The 21,131-nt window shown below is 40.0% G+C and overlaps 1 protein-coding gene and 1 pseudogene across 2 annotated transcripts in view; one reads left to right on the top strand and one right to left on the bottom strand.

Annotated features, from left to right (window-relative positions):
* The window catches only part of Cfap299 (cilia and flagella associated protein 299), a 476,454-nt gene that overhangs the window by 97,497 nt on the left and 357,826 nt on the right, over positions 1-21,131 (top strand). The window lies entirely within an intron of this gene.
* LOC110330671 lies at positions 9,566-9,771 on the bottom strand (annotated as a pseudogene).

A 21,131-nucleotide genomic window follows, 5' to 3' on the forward strand; every position in this document is an offset into this window, starting at 1 on the left:
TAAATATTTGCATTTTAGATAGAAAAAAAATCTTTGTTATTAGTAGTAAGTGAATTTCATGGACACCTGGAATGTTTACATATTGTGGGAAGCCTTAAGAGACCAAAAAATCTCCCAGCGTATTGCCATAAGATTAAAACACATGTTCCTATATACACTGGCCAAGTATCTGCTAACGGTTTTATCCCATTTTTAAAACAGTTATACCCAGATATACCATTTTAATGTGTACATAGCTAATGTATGTTTTCTCTGAAGTGAGTGCTCGGGAATTTCCCTTAAATCAGTTAATGGAAATCAATTTTGTGTCCTCTCTTCAGTCTCCCTTGGGCTCTCTCATGGTCCTGCATCAACTAAAAGCACCTAAGAGGCGGCTGCAAAGATGCTGCCAGCCATGTGTTTCATGGTTTGAGACATAATGAAATTTATTGGTTTCTTAGATATCCGTTTTCAAACTCCAGATCAGAAGTGAGTTAGGGATAGTTCAAGGGCAGGTTCAAGGGCAGGTTCTCAGTGGGATGGATGCAGAGGTCGATTGATGGCCACAGGTATGTAGGTTCCTTCTGTGTTTCTTTTCCCTATGGGAGAACCACTATAGATGGGTGTCTGCTTCCTTGTAGTGGAATTGGGGATTTGTCTCCTTCTAATATAAACATTTACAAGAAATAGCTTAACTTCAGTGTCTCTTATTCTCATGCCCAACACATACTTTGGAAATCGTACCTTTAATCCCAGTACCAGGGAGGCAGAGGCAGGGAGCTCTCTCATTTTGGTGCCAGCTTAGTTTATATGGTAAGTTCCCACCCAGTCAGGCCTACGTAGGGAGTCTTGTCTCAAAAACATAAAAATAAAAATAAAGAAATAAAAAACCAAAAAAACCCCATTGTACATTAATTTAAGTCATGAATCCTTTAAACAAGTAGTTGTTATTGTTAAAAACTAAGAGCTGTCCAAAGATTGTTTTCACCATTCCAGGAAAGACGTCACGAAGCCAAACAGCTGTATTTTCAACCTGTTAGTTTGTAAGCTGTGTGAGTGTAGATGGTTTTTCTTTATGACCCAGCACTGTGTTTGACAGCTGGGGTGGCCCAGTCTTCACCCTTCTTGCAGGATCAGCACTGTGGGACAAGCTTGCCATCTGTATGGACTTTGGGTTTCACCTGTAAACACAGAGTCCCGCTGGTGTGCTTTTATCAAGGAGGCTGGAGGTGTGAGATTCATAGCAGGTTGATTTGGGACTATTGTCCTATGCCACAAAGGAAGAATAATGTGACAAAATGATTAACCAACACCAGAACCCCCAAAATACATAGAAAATAGTCTGATTTTCCAGGATCTATCTATCTATCTATCTATCTATCTATCTATCTATCTATCTATCTATCTATCTGTCTATCTATCTATCTATTGGAGAAAATAATTGATTTTCAACTTAACAGATTTGAAAGTTACTGCAGATTTGTATATAACTTAGTTAATAGCATGTTTTGAAACTCACTTGACTGAGTAAACTCTTTTATTGTCTTTCTGAAGCATACATGAAATGATTTTGTTAATGCAGAAGATTTTCTTGAAAGAATTTAAATGAATGACTATGGCCACTCAATGCGGATAACAAATTTTAAAAGTGGAAAGAAACATTATAAATGCTCATTTTAACTTACTTTACAGATTGATGAAACCATGCATGACCCCAAGGACTATAAATAGAATTGTTTAAAAATTACACACTGATTAGTGACAAGGCTAAGGTTTAAGATTTGATGTCCCTACTGATAAACTTGTAAATAGGAAGCATGTTTGTGTTATTCCATGTATATATATTCTTAACTGTGAACCTGTATTTTCCCTTTGTTTTATCCTGAGAAACAGAGGTTTTACATAGCTGCCTACTTTATATTTAAGACCTAGCTCACAGCTAATACTAAAATTCCCAGGAGAGTCATCCTGGCATGAAGAAACAGTATTTTTCCCTGTTTATTGATAATTTCAAAATATGGTGAGACAGGTTCTGAGTGACCCTATGGGTATGTGCCACTAAAACTGGAGAGCAAGACAGCAAGTGGAAGAGTCAGATGTATAACGGCCCTGAAACTACACAAATGTCAGTGGTGTCTGGGATATGGAGCTCAAGGGAAGATTTTATTGTGCTTAAAATCTTTCTTACCAGAGGTGTGTGCAAGACCAATAAGAAAGTGCTCACTCTGTTTACTGTGGCAATGCTGTAACTGCCTCTTTCTGACTTCCTTTCCTTTCTATCCTTGATCAGAGGTTGAGAAGAAATCCGTAGTGATGTTCCTATCATTTCTCTGATAACATCTGTCACCCATAAAGTGTTCTTGGAATGGTTAAAATACCACTGAACATGATTCTCCAAAGAAATCTCTTATGTCATCCAAGAAGAGTAAGTTTTAGAAAATGTACTTCACAAAACTCCTGGGCGTTTGGGCTATAGTGACGTATGTACCTTACAAGTGATTCAGTGTCTAGCCATAAAGAACAGGGCAGTAGACAGTGCTTGGCCTCGCCTGGGCTGCAGTTAGAAGTAGCTCTGGTATCAACAGTGTGATATCAGAGAGTCTCCACTGTTCCCTCATCACCTTAAGGGATCTTCACATGTCTGTGAGGGGTCGCTGTCTTCTTTCTTTTGCCAAGCAAGACAGTTGCCAGTGCCAAAGTCTAAACAATAAACTTAATGGTGTTACACACTGTTAATTTCTGTTACTGTGTAACTACAATGGCCTAATACATTGAGTTATTGAAGAGGTCATATATTAAAAATTGACTTTACCTAAAACATCTAAATCGTATTTACTGAATTTACTCAGTAAGCTGCATTACTGTAGCTTGTACACTGTAGGATGTATCAATATGCCCTATGAATTAAGAATAGTTTATTTACCTTAAAGGATATACCTGAACTAAATATTAATAAAAATTGTTTACATAGTCTCAATTGGAATTTTTTCCTTGCAATATTTGCCACATTATTCATGAAAAGTTTGGAAACAATTTTGCCTTTGCTTTCATCAATGTGAACAGAATCGTATTATAGAAAAACTCATTCCAAATTTCATCTTTAACTAAATTAGCTACATTGTAAACACCATTGTTCCTGTTTCAGTGTGTGTACCTTTCTGTAGCTGTGCTAGAATAAGAGACACATTTAACCAGTAAGTATTCTACAAACTACATTTCATGATATAGCAGTCCAGATTTTGTCCAGATTGGTGAGAGGGCTTTTTTTTTTTAATTACAAAAATAATCCCAGCTGAAATATGTAGAAAGATTGCAATAACTAACAAACCATGTTTTAAAGTCCTAGTAAAAATGACACGTTGAGTCACCCACACAAGTGAGTGCTGGAGCTAGTGGCAGGAAGACTGATAATGGAATTCACAATGGAAAGAACTGGCTGTCCTCACTTAACCTCAGTGTCCCTGAGTGGAATCAGCTGGGAGACACGGATTTCCAGACACAGTGCTCCATGTGTCCCTCCTATGCATTACTCTTGCTGAGAAGCTAAATTTGCTTTGAGGGGGCCTTGAGTCCCAGCTACAGCTTTCATGACCTTTCATGATATAATGTAGTGTGTTCTCTGAGAGCGAACACAATTTCTCCCAGCCAACAGTCTCACAAAGTGGTGGCTTAGAAGAGGATTGTTACTGAAGAAATCCACTGTTGCACAAATGATTCAACCACAAGAAGGAATGTTTTAGGATGACTGCGTACGAAAGCGTCTTAGATAGTGTTTTAATGTTGTGAACAGACACTATGACCAGGGCAGCTCTTAGAAAGGAAAACACTTAATTGGGTCTGGCTTATAGTTCAGAGGTTTAGTCTAGTATCTTCATAATGAGAAGCATGGCAGCCTACAGGCAGACACATTGCTGGAGAGTTAACTGAGACTTCTGCATCTGGATCAGCAGGCAGTAGGAAGAGAGAGTCACACTGGGGCCTGGCTTGAGCTTCTGAACCCTCAAAGCCCATGCCCAGTGACACACTTCCTCCAAGAAGACAACACTTTCAAAATGTCACTCCTTATGAGCCTATGAGGGCCAGTTTTGTTCAGACTACCAGAATACCAATACATTGTTACAGTATTAGACGATGTAACTAAGTACTTTTGTCATATCTCTAGAAGTAGCTCAGGATAAAAATGGTTTTACTTGAAGAATGTATTTAAAATGGAGAAAAATAAAGGAAAAAGAAAAAGGAATATTCAAGGCAAACATAGTGAAGTGACCAAAAGATTTAGTTTTTAATGTAATACACTTTAATTCATCAAAATAATTTCTAAATGATATAGTCCCACGCCCCCGTGCTATCACTATATAGCCTGAGCTAGCTCTGAGTTCACAATCCATTTGCATGAGATCTGAGATTACAAGTACACTCATGCCTGGCTGTAAGGACTCATCCGTTCCTAGAGTGTATTTCTCCCTTCTACAGCAGTGCCTTAGATGACAATCTTCTAAATGTAATTCTTGGAATGAAGTACTACAGGAGTCTGGAGTGCTCACCACAGGCTAATGGTTTGCTCGTTTCTCAGCCAATGGTGTTATTTTGGAGGCCATGGAACCTTTAGGAGGTGGGGCAGGCTACTGGGGGAGAGGTGGGAGGGGCAGGTATTTTATCCTGCTGTTCTCTTCCTGGTCTGCCATGATGTGAACAGCCTTTGTTTCCAGCTCCGGCCATGAGCTGCTCTGCCAAGCCTTCCCTATCAAAGAGGACTAAGCTCTCTGAATTCAAGCAAAGCTTTCTCTTTAGCACAGCTATGTGAGAAAGCGACAAGTGGCTGGCACAAAGCCTGGTTCTTTTGCATGTCTTCAGTTAAGTGACTTAGACTTTCATCCCCATGCCTCCTGTTAACCACAGGCTTGAACTTTGAAGAGGTCCAGGCTCCTCAAAGGTATACAGATATGTATCTAGACCAATATTCAGACTGGCTAGCTCTAAAATTGCTCCATAGACCCACTTAAGAAAATACCATATTCTATCCATTGTCCTGAATCGTCTGGGTCCATCATTAGTTGAGTTTGAGTTTTTGCACTAGTCCCAGGTGGTATGATATAAGATATAAGGTGTGTACAGAGGAATGGTCCAAAGTGGGAGGATGCCTCATGTGGGACCTGGCTAATTTCTCTAGGTGATATGCCTGGGTTCACAACTCCCTTACTCTTGGACACAAACTTAAATTTGTTGGAATCAAGGCCTATGTGCTATATTTATGAATGTTAATAATACAATCAAGATGACTAAAAGTTACACAATCCCACCTTTAACTCTGCAGAATTTGTAATAAAATAACTTACCTTCCTAGAAAAGGCATTCTGATGGAAGAATTTAACATTCACATCCAATGAGAACTCCCTAAGCCTTTGAAATTGTTTTACTCAATTTTGTAGAGAATGTGAAAATGCATACCAGGCCTTATTCCTGGAGCATGTAAATGTTTCTTACTGCACAAAGATCGTTTCTGGTTTTTAAAAAATTATGATATTTCTGATATTTTTTTCTCGAATATGAAAGTCACTGTCAGTTTGGCTTTTAACCAGAATGATGGTGTATAGTTACTTTGCAGATCCTTTTGTTTGATGGATCACAGAATGTACTTCAGGGAAAATTAGTGATGCGTTCTCACCTGTAGTATTCTTAGACACTTTTTTTTTCTGTGCCACAAAGCCAGAGAACCCTAGTTGAAGCGTCTTGCAGCTAAGCATTCTGGTTACTGGAACCCTCCAGGATTATAAAGAGCGGAGTCTTAGAGCTTAAAGACAATGAAGATGTCTGTGTAGCAGGAACTGTAAGTGTGAGCCATTATGAAAATGCACTAGAGCGTGGCATTGTTACTGTTTAGCTTATAGTTAGTGCTCGTGGCTTCCTACTTTGCAAACCTTGACTGTGCGTTGCCATTTCCATGAGTGTTTATTATGATTTACCTCTATGCCAGGTAAAGAGATAGTAAGAAACTAAAGACATGCGTTTTCAGTTTCAGTCAGTAGAGTGTGTTCTCTAAAGGCAGACCATGAGAAGAAAGGAGATGCTCAGCACTGAATCTGGCTTTGGGTGCAGAGCCTCTGTGTCTCCAACTTTGTCCAAAGTAATGCATGCTGTGACACCAGCTGTGTCTGCTAGCCTCAACCTTTCTAGACTGGCTGCTTGGATTATATGTATAGATTTCTCCTTGTTGTTACCATATTACACACACACACATATATGCAAATATTGCAACTGTTCAATAAATAAGACATTAACTAACCCTTCCCTGTGTAAGTAACAGCATTGCCGTGTTTACTCAAACGCATTATTATGTAGCACGGTTGTCTGTGAAATAATTTCAAAAAACATTATTTTTATTGTGTTTATGTTTCCCCAATTTCACGGTGTAAGGTCTTTGACAATCCAGTATCCAGAACAATCAATAATAGGGATAGGAAAGTGTGAATATGGGATAGCCCATTGGGATAACGTAGTTCTTTGAGAGTGTGGATAATTTCTCTATAGGACTCTTAGGCCAGGACATAGAGGATTTGTGACTTTTCTGGGAGAAAAAAGGACTTGTTTAGAGGCTTATAGGCTCTGTGTTGACTGCTTAGCCTATGAATAGGTCATTTTCAGATGAAGTGTTTTTTTTTTGTTTTTTTTTTTTTTTAACTTTATTTAGCAATTAGCTACTCATGATAGGGAAAACCACTAAAGTGTTGGGATTTCAGCATACCATGTGCTCTATCAGTCTTTAAAGGGGATACATTTACAGTTATCTTCTGTAGATCTTACCTTACATTGCAATGACTGTAAGAGTAAACTCTGGTACCCTGGTCTTGTACATCTGTATCTGGATATATCATATTCTTGAAGGTAGCAGATTACTTTATTCTCACCTTCTCCTTCATCCAAAGCTTTTCTTTCTGTTATTCCTATCTCAGTATTATCAGCACTCTTGATGAGCTGAATTCTGTCCTAGAGACACTCTAGATTCCCCCTTAATTACATCTCTCACATTGACACATCAGAAAAACCTACAGGTTCTAACTTCAAAATGGACCTCAAGCCCTTCAAATTATCTTCCGTTTTGCTATCCAACACTGTTGCCATAGTACCCTAGCTGATTTCATTCTTTGTTCTGTTACAGATCTTCACATCCCTCCCCTCCCCTCCCCTCCCCTCTCCTCTCTTTTTTCCTTTTCTCTCTATTCTTTTCTTTCTTCCCCTCCCTCTGTCCCTTCATTCCCTCTTTCCTTCCTTTCAGAAAACCAGTCTTTGAGGCAGCTTGCCCTACAGTAAATATCAATACCTGTGAGAGAATANCCTCCCCTCCCCTCCCCTCCTCTTCCCTTGGGTCTCTTTCAATTTCACTCATATGTTTTAGTGATTAGAACATAATAAACATTCAATATTTGTGGAAATGATTGATAAATGTTAAAAAGACTCAGAAAAGGTAATCATCTACAACAATGGAAAAATATTAATTCCAATGAATCTAAGGCCAAGCCCAACACATTCGTCATTATAACAAGGTATGTATCCATTTTAGTGTATATGTTTTATAAGATAAAAATCCAAATTTATATGATACATAACATTGTTTCTTAGTGGTGAGGAATTTATACAAATATTTATTGTACAGCATTTATACAAATCTAATATTTCTCCAAGATGAAATAGTCAGCATTATGTTTTGTAAGAAGGTGGTAAGAAGGGTGGAAGACTGTTTAATTTGGCTGATCTTCTCCCTTCTTTCCTAGAAAACAGGCTCTACAACGAGAACAAATTTTACCTCTACACTTAAAATAAGCTTTTATGAAATCATATAAAGAAATATTACAGACACATTTAGCAGCCAATTCTTGGCCATTGTAAAAGTTTTAATGGAAGCTAAAAATTATAGTTGCCAATTTTTTCTTCGTTTAGAGAAAATTCTTCCATTTTCTACATAGGTGATCTTACAACTCACATCAAAACTTCCTTTTGTCAAAAGTTCTCAAAGTAGACTCCATGCAATGAGTGGAGTCACTGGGGATGGGGTTTGTACATCAGGGATCCCAGTGCAGTGGAGGTAGAGGCAAGAAGAGTTCGGAACCAACCTTTGCTTTGTAAGGAATTCAAGGGCAGCCTGGAAAACGTGATTCCCTGCTTCAAGACTAAGCAGTATTTCCCAAAGGTGGGCAGTTTCCTTAAGTGATAAGGAGGTGGGAGTCCAGAGGGACCCTGCTCCTAGCAGTTGCTTCTTTCTGTTCTCCTCTATACGCATAGAGAGCAGCTTCCTTCCCTTCTATGTTTTATTAATTTCTACTTGAGAGAGCTAACTAAAAGCAGTTGCCTACTTTTTCACATTTAAGAGCCCCAATGTCTTTTATTAAAATGCAGTAAGTAACTTTAGATGTGTGTAAGCTAGTAAAACTAGTCTCCAATTTAGGGTCTTCAGTCACATTAACTCCATGTAGTTAATCTCCCCATTTGTGGGGATAACCTGTTGTTTTTGTTGAAAAGGCTGTCAAGGTAGCAGTAAATTTACTCTAAGGTGGTTTCCTAGTTGTGGTATTTGGCAGTGCATTCAATAGGTCTTTAATTGCGTCTGATAGAGATGCCCGTTCATCTGTCTCACATGTGCGTCCCACTCAGCGTGGCACCAGCACACGTCTGTTTCCGGTGCTCATGATTCAAGATACCAATAAACCCACAATATTGGTACAGTCCGTTCTGGACCAGGTTCTAAAATGTTAACCACAGGAAGCGATTTTATTTCTTTTTTTAAAACATCTCCCCGTCCCCCACCAGCCTCCTACGTGCTCAATGTGGGATTTTGGATTTACTGGATTCTTAAAGTCCTCCAAATAACTGGGTTAACCAAGTAGAAGGTGAGTGTACTCATTTAGACAAACGCAGATAAGTATCTGCTAAACTGATAGCTCTCTAAGATTGTTCTGATTGCTTTACTATAACCAGAGTTTTAGTAATGTCCCCTGAAGCTTATAAACTAGAAGTCACAGCATATCCAGCTAAGTGCATTAGCGATCAGTATTTCTGATAATATGTAGGATAATTCGGCCCCAGAATCCACTTATTACCTTTTTAAATGCATTTTGTATTGGAATGGGTACATGAGTTCTATGGAACACTTGCAGATACCAGAGGACAACTAGTGGGACTCGGTTCTCCTCCCTCGTCATCTCAGGAACCAAGCTCTGGCCATCAGGCTTGGAGGCAGGCACCATTACCCTCTGAAACGTCTTGCTAGCCTCCAGAATCTGCGTCTGTGAACTCTCCAACTGTTCTTACTACCTCAATCCGCTCTTTTGCTTCTTCTTGTTTATTTAAAAGGTTTGTCTGCTGCTTTATTGTATGCTACAGCCAGTGTATATAAAATAGTTAAATAAAATAGCTAAACCTTGTGAAACAGAAATCCATGAAGTGCAGACATGTAGATGTTAAGGACTGACGAGTAGAAGATAGTGTATTGTGGCACATGTTAAAGAGAAGCTTTTATACAGACTTCAAACTCAGTTCGCTTGAATACTCACTGGTTCATGAAAAGTGGTTTGCGAAACCTCAAGATGTATGATTACAAAAAGGAGCAGACTTTCTGGGGTCTGAAGGGATTTGTACTTGAAGACCCTCCAGTCAGCAGAGGGTCAGGTTGAGCATTCTGCAGACAGAACTGTTTCAGATCTGCAGCTGCCTGGGCAACCTGCACGCGGTTGAGCCGGGTTTCCAGCCAGAGCTGCTGGACCACGTCTTCATGGTGGCAACTCTGGAAGAACCCGACATAGCGCTCGGGACAGCCGGGTCGACTCGCCAGTCGCTCTTTTGCCTCTTTGCTTCCATTGGACATGTTTATCCTTGGTGCATTTCATTTGATTTTAGGAGGATTCCAACTAGAAAAAAATATCTTATTCCTTGAAATTCAAATATAATTGCATCATTTTCATCTTCTATTTTTGTTGTTGTTATACACGCATGCACACCACCAACAGTCTGTTTTATATATAACAGGTTCCATATATATATATATACACATACATGCATACATATACACGCAAACACATCTTTGCAAACACATACTTGTTCAATCATTATGAACTATGAAGGTACTTGTCTGTGTTTGATTTCAGGGCTTACTCTTTGGTATTGGATGACCAGTTCAGGGGCTCTTCTCTGGGGAGGTTGGTTGGTGCTTCCTTGTGTAGACTTTAGGCCCCGTGATATTTCCCCCTTCTAGGTTTTCCCGTCTGTTGGTGTCACCCTTGGCTCAGCTCTTGTCTAGGTAGCCATGTTGATCAGACTTCATGGTGTAGCTTCTCTTGAGTTTTCTAAGAACTAAAATCTCAAACAAACATCTGTTCCTCTGGCTCCTACGGTCTCTCTGCCCACCTTCTGCTATGATCCTCTAGCCTTAGGTGTCAGAGTTGTGTTGTAGTTGTATCTGTTGAAGCTAGACACCACAACATTTCTTATCTCTGCATTTCGATTGGTTGTGGTTGTCTGTGGTCTCTGAAGATTGCATGGAGATATTTCCTTCATGAAGGGGCGAGGACACTTCTCTACAGTTGTAAAAATAAATATTTAGACTATAGTTACCAATTATGCTATTTTGGTAATGGAGACATTGTAGGTTCTCCTCTAAGTCTCAACACTTCACTAGTCTGAGGGAGTTGCCTAGGCTTCCAGTGTCAGACAAGATTACCCTCCGGTTGAGCAGGTCTTAAGTACTATTGGTGCTCCCCATCCCACTGTATGTGTGTCACTATCGCACCTTAGGCGTGTTGTGCCATGCTTGCCATTGTTTAGTCTCCAGGCTTCATCATCACCACAGCTGGGTAGGGCTGTTAGTCGCTTCCTCCCTTGGATGCTTTCATGGTGCCTTTTACAGCCTGGATCCTCAGAGAACTGTGTGGAAAGAGGCATTTCTCCCTCTCATGTGTGACCCAACCGTCTTCTAGCACATGATCTTGGGTTATTCAGCAGAGTTAATCACAGGCTGTTGGAGGTAATGGGGTAAAATTCCAGAAGAATTATGAAAAAAAAAATATATATATACCCAAGGAAGTTTCTAATTTCCCTGAAAAGTGGTAGGTTGGGAAGATTTCCAGTATGAAATGAGATCTGAAGTCAATAGTTGCTATAATTTCTTAGAGAAGCAGAAGATCAAGTGAACGTCTTACATTATTTCTAAGTGTGAACTAAAAATCATTATTCTGATGGTACTAATATCCTGAAAATAGATCCTTCAGTTTTAGCTAATACTCTACAAAATAACGGGAAAATCTTTAGCATAACGCTTACAGAACTTCATATTCTGACTTCAAGGAAACTTCCTCTGCCAAGCCCACTTTCCTGCTAAGTATCCCTTAAGTAAGCAAACACCTGAGACTGATTTGCTGTCCTCTCTGTCTGCATCGACTGCCTTCTTCCACATTTTTTTGCCCCTTGTGAGCAGATCCTACTCATAATCCAACACTTGTGAAAATCCTTCTGTGCCCTTACCAGTTTATAGAGAACCAATAGACCTGTGTAGAACTCTTTTAGGGTTCGTTATATTCTTAGGAGTCTCGAGACAGGTGCTATACATATTCATTCTAAGAACAATGGCATCCTGATGAAGATTTTCACTTTTATATACAACTCAACCTGAGATCCTTGGCCTGTGTGCTGTTATACAAATTAACTCTGCCTAACAGGGTTGTAAGGATCAATTGTGTCAGTAGAACCTGCATACACTTAGAAGTCAGGTTTAGAGTTGTGACTGTCAGTTTAAATGTTATACATATGCACTACCACCTTCAGGCTATAAGAACTAGCATATTCATCTTTATGCCTGTAAATATAAACAAACATCCTGTACATTGAGTTGAGAGGGATGACAAAACACTGCAGTTAAAGATGTAGGTAGCTGATGGAGTGGTCTACCCCTTCATGTACTAGGCCCACACATTCCCTTCAACAAATATTTATTGTGCAAATTCACTATACCAGACATGATATTAGGAACTACAGATAAATCATTGTGTAGCGAAATAGTGTTCACACCTTTACACATTTTTACATCATGTTGGTAATGACAGACATTAATTAAATAATTATGTAATTTAAAGTGTATCTAGTGCTGCCAAGGGTGGTATGTGGCATTCTTACATTGATTCTGAATAATAACCAAAGTAGGCTCAACACTGTCTTTCAGGCAGTCATCTAAGATCCTAAGCAATGCAATGAAGTGTCTACTGAAGCATCGGGATGTATACTTACATGCAAACTGAAAATAGGTCTCTTTAACATAAGGTCTCTGGAAATACCTTATTTAAGAGATTAACATACATGTTGCATATAGAAAGGAATATTTTATTGCCTCCAAAGGAATTTCTTGTGGTGGTATTTCCATGATCTTTTTTTAAAAGCTTTTTTTAAAATTAGAGATTTACTTTATTTACACTTCAAATGTTGTCCCCTTTCCTGGCTTCCCCTCTGAAAACCCCCTATCCTCTCCCCCTCTCCCCACTCACCAACCCACCCATACCTGCTTCCTGGCCCTGGCATTCCCCTACACTGAGGCATAGAGTCTTCACAGGACCAAGGGCCTCTCCTCCCATTGATGACCTATTAGGCCATCCTCTACTTCATATGCAGTTGGAGCCATGGGTCCCACCATGTGTGCTCTTGGTTGGTAATTAGTCCCTGGGAGCTCTGGGGTTACTGGTTAGTTCATATTGTTGTTCCTCCTATGGGGCTTTAAACCTTTTAAGCTCTTTGAGTTCTTTCTCTATTTCCTTCATTGGTGACCGTGTGCTCAGTCCAGTGGCTGAGAGCATCAACCTCTGTATTTGTCAGGCTCTGGTGGAGCCTCTCAGAAGACAGCTATATCAGGCTTCTGTCAGTAAGAAATTGTTGGCATCGACAACAGTGTCTGGGTATGGTGACTGTATATGGGATGGATCCCCAGGTGGGACAGTCTCTAGATGGTCATTCCTTCAGTCTCTGCCCCAAACTTTGTCTCTCTATTTCCTTCATGGATATTTTGTTCCCCCTTCTAAGAAGGATTGAAGTATCCACACTTTGGTCTTCCTTCTCGATTTCCATGTGATTTATGAATTGTATCTTAGGTATTATGAGCTTCTGGGCTAATATCCACTTATCAATGAGTGCATACCATGTGTGTTCTTTTGTGATTGGGTTACCTCACTCAGGATGATATCCTCCAGATCCATCCATTTGCCTAAGAATTTCATAAATTCATTGTTTTTAATTGCTGAGTAGTACTCCATTGTGTAAATGTACCACATTTTCTGTATCCATTCCTCTGTCGGAGGACATCTGGGTTCTTTCCAGCTTCTGGCTATTATAAATAAGGCTGCTATGAACATAGTGGATCATATGTCCTTATTAAACGTTGGAGCATATTCTGGGTACATGCCCAAGAGTGGTATTGCTGGGTCCTCAGGTAGTACTATGTCCAATTTTCTGAGGAATTGCCAAACTGATTTCCACAGTGGTTTTACCAGCTTGCAATCCCACCAGCAATGGACGAGTGTCTTTTCCACATCCTAGTTAGAATCTGCTGTCACCTGAGTTTTTGATCTTAGCCATTCTGACTGGTGTGAGGTTGAATCTCAGGGTTGTTTTGATTTGCATTTCCCTGATGACTAAGCATGTTGAACATTCCTTTAGCTGCTTCTCAGACACTGGGTATTCCTTAGTTGAGAATTCTTTGTTTAGCTCTGTACCCCATTTTTTATAGGGTTATTTACTTCTCTGCTTGGTAATTCCAGTTTGGAGATGAGTTCATGTGTACTTATTTTGTATTGTCTTCCTTGCATTGGTGTGAGAGGTGACATTTAGATGTAAGAGATAAGAATTACATCATGATCTATTCCAGCTTTAACTATAAAAAACACTGGCATTCGTAAATTCCTAAACCGAGTTTGATATGTACATTTTAACATCCGTTTTTATTTTAAATTATTTTAAGAACTTTTCATAATACTAAGTCCAGATGAGACTATCTGAAACCCATGTCTGAGCAAGAGATTCCAGCTGTGGGGACAAAATTATGTAACATGTGGAAATTATTGCAGTCAGTGGGATTTGCATACATGCAAAGATAACATTGGAATCAAGATATTGTGTTTGTCAGTGGAGAGGGTAGACTCGATAAGTCACAGCCCAGAGGTGGCTGTCCCTGAGAAATCCTCCAGAGGAGATTTGTAGAGCTCTGCTTGTCTTAATTCCCACTCACGGTTTTGGAGAAAGAGAAGCTGGGAAAGAAGCTTTAGTTGTTCCATGGCTTAAATTGATTGACACTGCATTGACTGAAGAACAATATAAAGAATCTAGATGGTTTTTACATTATTGCGAAGCAGACAAAATTGGTATTTTCTCACAATTTTTTTCTTTATTTGTTTCAAAGCCTTTTAAACTAATAGTCACTTGTTACTCTTGTCTTGTAAATGTCTATTCATAGTTCTCTGACAAGCAAGGCCAGGGGACGGGAAATGTAGTTAACATGGATTAAGGTGAGTTATGCTTAGTGCTGTAGTTGTCAAAATCATTGCTGAGTTCCTGGAGCTTTAGTAAAATATACAAAAAGAAACTCTAGCCATGTACCTACTCATAGATGAGTCCCATGAACTACATCCTAAGAGCATTTTAGTTTTTTTATAATAAAATGTTATACTCACAGATGTTATTTTCATGTTAATTGAGAAGTGGATTTATTTCAGGCTAAAAGGAACTCACTCCTTAATCATTTTAGCAGAATCCCAGGCTGTTTTGTCATCTCAGGGTCTAGCGATGTTGCCTCCCCTCTTTTTCACACCTGCTCGACCTCTGTCTTGAAGGTTCCTGTTTTCATTTATAGCAAGCATGTGTGGGTGCGTGAGTTTGGGTTTCTTTCTTCCTTTATAGCAAGCATGTGTGCCAGTTTGAGTTTGGATGCTCGGGGAGGGAGACCAGCATCCACTCAGTCATTCAGATGCCTCAAGGTGAGATTTCAGTGACAGAGTTCTCAACACCTATGATGGGACTGATGCTCTTTAAGCCATCAGAGAGTCCTTTTACTTTTTATGTCCCTAAGGTATATTGTTACAAAACACTGTCAGTGCATTTGAGACCTTTGCAAGTTCATCCTATAAAAGGAATTAAGGCATCTTTCAAATGCAACACATACACGTTGCTGTGTTAAACTTAGACACTAGCATTGCTTTCTTGGCAATGTGCAAATCATTTAGAAAGTTAGTATTTAATTGAAGAATCTACCTATCACCAACATCATGATTACACCTCAAAAAGAGATGCTAAGCTCAGATACCCCTCTGCTTTATCTACCTGCTCTGATCTAATCTAATTTCTGCTTTGAGTATCGTATCTGCCCCAATGGTAGTCTGAGACCCCTCCCTACTTTGTCTACAGGCTCTCAATGCTGTCTTTTTTTTTCTTTAATGATGAAAATAGGTTGCAGATGCAAAAGCTATGCCTTAGTGCTGGCTCTTAGGTTCTGGAAGTTCTGCTCACCAGAGGTTTATACTGGATTTCCTTCACTTAAAATAATAAATTTTAACTGATTTCCACATAAAGAGAGATGACACTTAAACTAAGTTGTATCCTTATATCATACACTGTAACTATTCAGGCTCAAAATAACTTTAATTATACTAGCTAGACACATTCTAAGAGTTGGTCTCAGCTGGTATGCAAGAATAATCCATAATTGAAACCTTACAAGTTATGTCATGTCCACTGTACCCAGAGAAAAATTGAAAAAAAAAAACCCCACCTATATTTAGAGTATACAGAAGCAGGTGTGTTATTTCTTTATAGGGAATGAGCTAGTATGAGTTTGACTTTTTCATATTAATGCATTTATCTTCTGAAATTATTCATACATCTGTGTGAGTGTGTGTTTGAGTGCATGTGTGCACATGTGTGTGAGTGTGTGTGTTTGTGTGCTACATGCCTGAAAGCATGAATGGGTACACACCTTTGTGACTACATGTGGAGGCCAAAGCAGAAAGTTAAGTGTCTTTATCATTCTCTATTACTGGAAGTTTGGCATTTCAGTTAGACTAGATGGCCAACAAGCTCTTGGCACCTGCCAGTCGCTGCTCCTCAATGCTGGAGTCACAAGCTTGTGTAATCATGATTAGCTTTTTATATGGGTGCTGGGGACTCAAACCCAGGAGCTTATGCTTACAAAGAAAGTACCCACTGAGCCATCTGCCCAGAATCCACTTTGACATTTTATAGACTTGGTCATCCCTTCCCCCAAGTTTTTCATGGTGATGGGGTCAGCCCCCTCAAGCGCATTAGGCAAGCACTCTGACAGTGAGTTGCTCCTTAGCCCTATTTCCACTTTTTACATTTTAATTTCTAAATACAATGACTAAATACACTGACTGTGTCATTTGCTTCCCAGGATGGTAAGGTAATATTAGGTCTGTCGAATATACACATTGTTCTATAAAGCTGCTACAAGACATGGTTCTTTTGTTGATTACAATCAATCCCTTTCATGGAATAGCCTGTCTTATTTCCTTTTTCTATTTCTGTGATAAATACTTTGGCAAAAGAAACTTAAAGGAAAGAAAGTTTATTTGGCTGTTGGTTCCAGGGTAAGGTCTGTTGGCAGGGATGTCACAGTGTCAGGAGCTTGAGGGAGCTGGTCACATTGCATCCATTATTGTCAATAATCAGAGCAGTTAAAGAATGCACACACACCAGGGCTGTGCTCCCTCCCTCCATGCACACCAGGGCTGTGCTCCCTCCCTCCGTGCACACCAGGGCTGTGCTCCTCTCTCCGTGCACACCAGAGCTGTGCTCCCTCCCTCCGTGCACACCAGGGCTGTGCTCCCTCCCTCCGTGCACACCAGGGCTGTGCTCTCTCCCTCCGTGCACACCAGGGCTGTGCTCCCTCCCTCCGTGCACACCAGGGCTGTGCTCCCTCTCTCCGTGCACACCAGGGCTGTGCTCCCTCTCTCCGTGCACACCAGGGCTGTGCTCCCTCCCTCCATGCACACCAGGGCTGTGCTCCCTCTCTCTGCACACCAGGGCTGTGCTCCCTCTCTCCATGGGCACCAGGGCTGCCCCTCTCTCCACGGCATGGTTCAGCCAGGGATGCCGATCCATACAGTAAATGACCCTTAGAACCTTGATCTGTATAGTCAAGACAGTCCCTCAAAAGTGTGTGCAGAAACCCATCTCCTCGGTGGTTCTAGATTCTGTTAACCTGACAATTAGAAGTAGTCATCATAGTCCCTTATAAGCAACATTTTTGCTTGATGTTTTTTTCTTCCAATGTAATAAACACAATAGGAAAGAAACTTGCATCACAAAGATCTTCATTACATCAGCTCTGTTTGTCCCACTCATGTTAGAAGATGCTTATTATATTTTGTGCCTGCTTTCACTTCATTTGACCACCTACATAAAACTTATTAGAAAGCTCTAGAAAGGGGTGGGGTTGTGAAAACACTGAGGGGGACACAAGCCAAAGAATGTCTCGATTGGTAAGTGTTAGGATGGAGATAGCAGAAAGGGGGAGTTCCACCAGAACACTCTTTTGTTTTGACCCAGTCTTAGGGAGTCCCTGAAAAACAGAGTCACACGCTCTGCCTCTTCACTAGTTGAATTTCAGGTGAGAACCCAGAGAAACTTTCATAAGCTTTGAAATTCCAGCAACCTAGGGCTGCCTTCCATGAGAGAGAGCTCAAGACTCACCATAGAAATTGTGGCATGTCTAAGGCAACTGGGCCAAGATGGGTCAGAAACTCTTGCATTGTGTGGCAGACTCTGCAGTGACTGAGTAGATCCTTAGACATGCAAATGGAGTCATGAAAGTAGGAGGGAGGGAGGGAGGGAGAGAGAGAGAGAGAGAGAGAGAGAGAGAGAGAGAGAGAGAGAGGATGAGAGAAGCGAGAAGACACAACCTTATAGATGAGAGTTTGGTTTGCAGATATATAATCTCAGTAGAAGCTGAGAGAAATTGATTCAGAGGGTGTGAGAATGTGCCATGTTCCAGAGCATCTAGACTCAGTCCTGACCAAAAGTAGCTAGAGTTCAAATGAGCTCAGAAATTGCATGATAACTGTAAATAGTGTTATTTTTTTTAATACAGACAAACTTGCGACTGGAGCTTTCACACATTTTTGGGCACATTGAGATTCTTAGCTAATGTGCATTCTTGGCTCAGGGGGCTGCAACAATCACAAGAGAACTGATGGCACTTGCTCAGCTGTGTCCCAGGGACCACTTGGATGACATATGGCAGCACTTTACAAGGCTCTGGTTGGCAAACTTATCTTCTACAGGGAAATGAGAAATGAGATTCCTTTGATCTTGCAGTTACTTGAGATCTGTATAAGAATAATTCACACACTCCATCATCGTGCAATAATACCAGGAGTGGCTACAGTTCTATTTTTGTCTAGGAATGAGATAAAAGTAACATCCACAGATTTCTAGAGTTTCAGACCCAATACCAAGTAATTCCCAAGTTAAAGTTGAATTGCCTCCCTCCAGAGTTTATGGGTTTATTCTGGAACGCAGATCTGCAGACCCCAGAGCTGGGCAAACGACAAGCTGCCAACAGAACAATATGGTATGTGCTTAAGAGCCTTTAGAGTCAGAACCACAGCGTTCTAGAGCTGAAAGTCAGCTCTCAATGTTTATCCTTTCCTGCCTCTAACCCTGTTGATGATTTCCTGACCTCAGACATGAGTTTTGTGACTAAGGAAGAGGATGAGGTTTTTAAACCACAGGATGTAATATAGTTGGACATAGATAGCTATGTATGGTTTGTGTTAATTGAATGCAGGATTTAAACATATATCCCAAAAATATGAAATTATTTTAGTTTTAAATACTTTATAAAATGAACAGCAAGTACTATATTTTATTAGATTATAGTATGCTAAAATGTATCATCAATTCTCTAATTTTTCTGGTAGTATCTTATAATAGGCTTAAAAGAGAATGTCAAATTACATTTATTTATTGACAGCTGTACCCTGTTTATAGAGGAAACAGAGTTTTATTGTTCTTTAAAGTGAAGTTGGGATAAAGTATAAATTTAATAAGTATCAGAATATTTTATTTTCTTATGTGAATGTGTCTTATGATGAAAACTGTGCTATCGTACACATTTAGGGGTTTTCCTTAGGTGAGTCTTCCAATGTTGACCACACATGTGAACATTGAAACCCTACATTGGGCTCTTGCAAAGCCACACTCTTCTAAAGTATAGTTACTAGCAACTTAAAGAACCTTACTAATTTCAGATATACAATTATTTATTTACATAGTGTTGTCCACTGTGAATGCTATCATTAAATAGACAGGGACTGAAGAGGTCATCCACTTTTGATCATCTTGTTTCATTAAGCTAAGAACTGAGGCCATGAACTGCATAGAAACTGCCATGGCTTTGTCTGATCTTGTGACCTCTGTGCATTGCTCATAGAGATAATGAGCATCTGTACCGGAGTGTGTACCTCATCTACTTCAAAAACTGATGTTTTCTCACTGGGCACAGATTAATCACCTTCCTACTGATCTTCCCCAGAGCTGAAGATGAAGCTTTTAACTGTCCCACAGTTAGCGGGACCCCATGCTTGGCCCAAAGTTCTCATCACCTTATTTTTGTTTAAAGATTTACTTATTATATTTTTTGCTTTTTGTATATGGATATTTTGCTTGTATGTTCACCATGAATATATCTAGTGTCCAAAGATGCTTGAATAGGGGGTCAGATACCCTGGAACAGAAATTATAGACAGTTAGAAGACACCATAAACGTGCTAGGACCCAAACTCATGCTCTCTGCCAAGGCGTGTATTCTTTACTGCTGTACTATCTCCCTGGCCATCTCCCCCGACCGTCACCATCTTGATTGCTGTGAAGAAGGTCTTCCAAATTTTCAGTTTGTACAGGTTTTCATAAATTACGTGGGAAGCCTTTTCCAGCAGCTCTAGGCTGAATTCTTTTTTTTTTTTTTTCCCCTTCTGCTTTTATGCCCTCAAAAACACCTGCTCAAAGTGTGTTATCAAGTTACATACAGGTTAATCATTACCACCTCCTGTACTTACATGAGCTCCAGTTAGCTTTGGTGGAAGGGGAAGGTAATCCAAGCAGCAGAATCAAAGGTAGTTCAACACATGGGGCCAGCATATCCGGACAGCCATATCCATAATCTCAGAGAGAGTCTCAACCTGTACCTCCCGGCACACCTCAAGTAGTGATGAGCTTGAAGTGGGCAATGTACTGGATGTAGAATGTAAAGCCCCCACACTTGTAGAGAACACAGGCTAAAAAAATTGATCGCGGCTAGCACCCATAAAGCTTGCACAGAAATGTGGACAGGTGTGACTGTGAACGTTGGAACACTGTGGGCCATCTGGATGTTAATATCCAGTTGGGAAGGAGCTCTGAGACAGCTCAGCGGCTAAGGGTGCTTGCTGTCAAGGCTCCAAGGCTCCGAACCTGAGCTCGATGTCTGGAACACACACAGTGGAAGGAGGGACCAAGTCCCGAGGACCATGCTTCGGCGTTCATAAACAGCATGCCTGCCCACAACTCCTATGCCCATCACTACATTTACATTTTTTCAGAATATTAATATCCACACTATATACATCTTATTTTAAGATGTGGAATATTGATTTTTTAAAAAAATAATTGTAAAATTTCCCAGTGAAATATGACTTGATTTAGAGTGTGTGCATGTGTAGTGACATTCAGTTATGTTTGACTTGATGCTGTTAACTAGAAAGATTTTTTTTTAAAAAAAGGAATTTACATAGGTCTTTATTTAATTAAGTTTGAGAACTGAAATTTTGTTACATCTGGAACAGAATCCTGGCACAGAATTGATCAATCTAATGGAACCTTTGGCCTTTTCTGGGCTAACTTTGTTCACAAAAATGAGAGCGATTCTTTGAAAAGGGGCTGTATGTTTCTAACCCTGCTTTTGTCTGCTCACTGTGCTCAAAGCAAGGGAAATGAATAAAATGGATTCAGAGCTGACTAGGGCTTCCCATTACTGAAATGATGTGTCTATGTGGTGAACTTTCTTACTTTAAATCTTTTCTGTTTAATAGGGGGAAATTCCTAGTGATGTGGAGGGAGGGAGGGAGAGAGGGAGGGAG

The sequence above is a fragment of the Mus pahari genome, chromosome 13 (assembly GCF_900095145.1).
Source record: "Mus pahari chromosome 13, PAHARI_EIJ_v1.1, whole genome shotgun sequence".
Classification (NCBI taxonomy): Eukaryota; Metazoa; Chordata; class Mammalia; order Rodentia; family Muridae; genus Mus; species Mus pahari.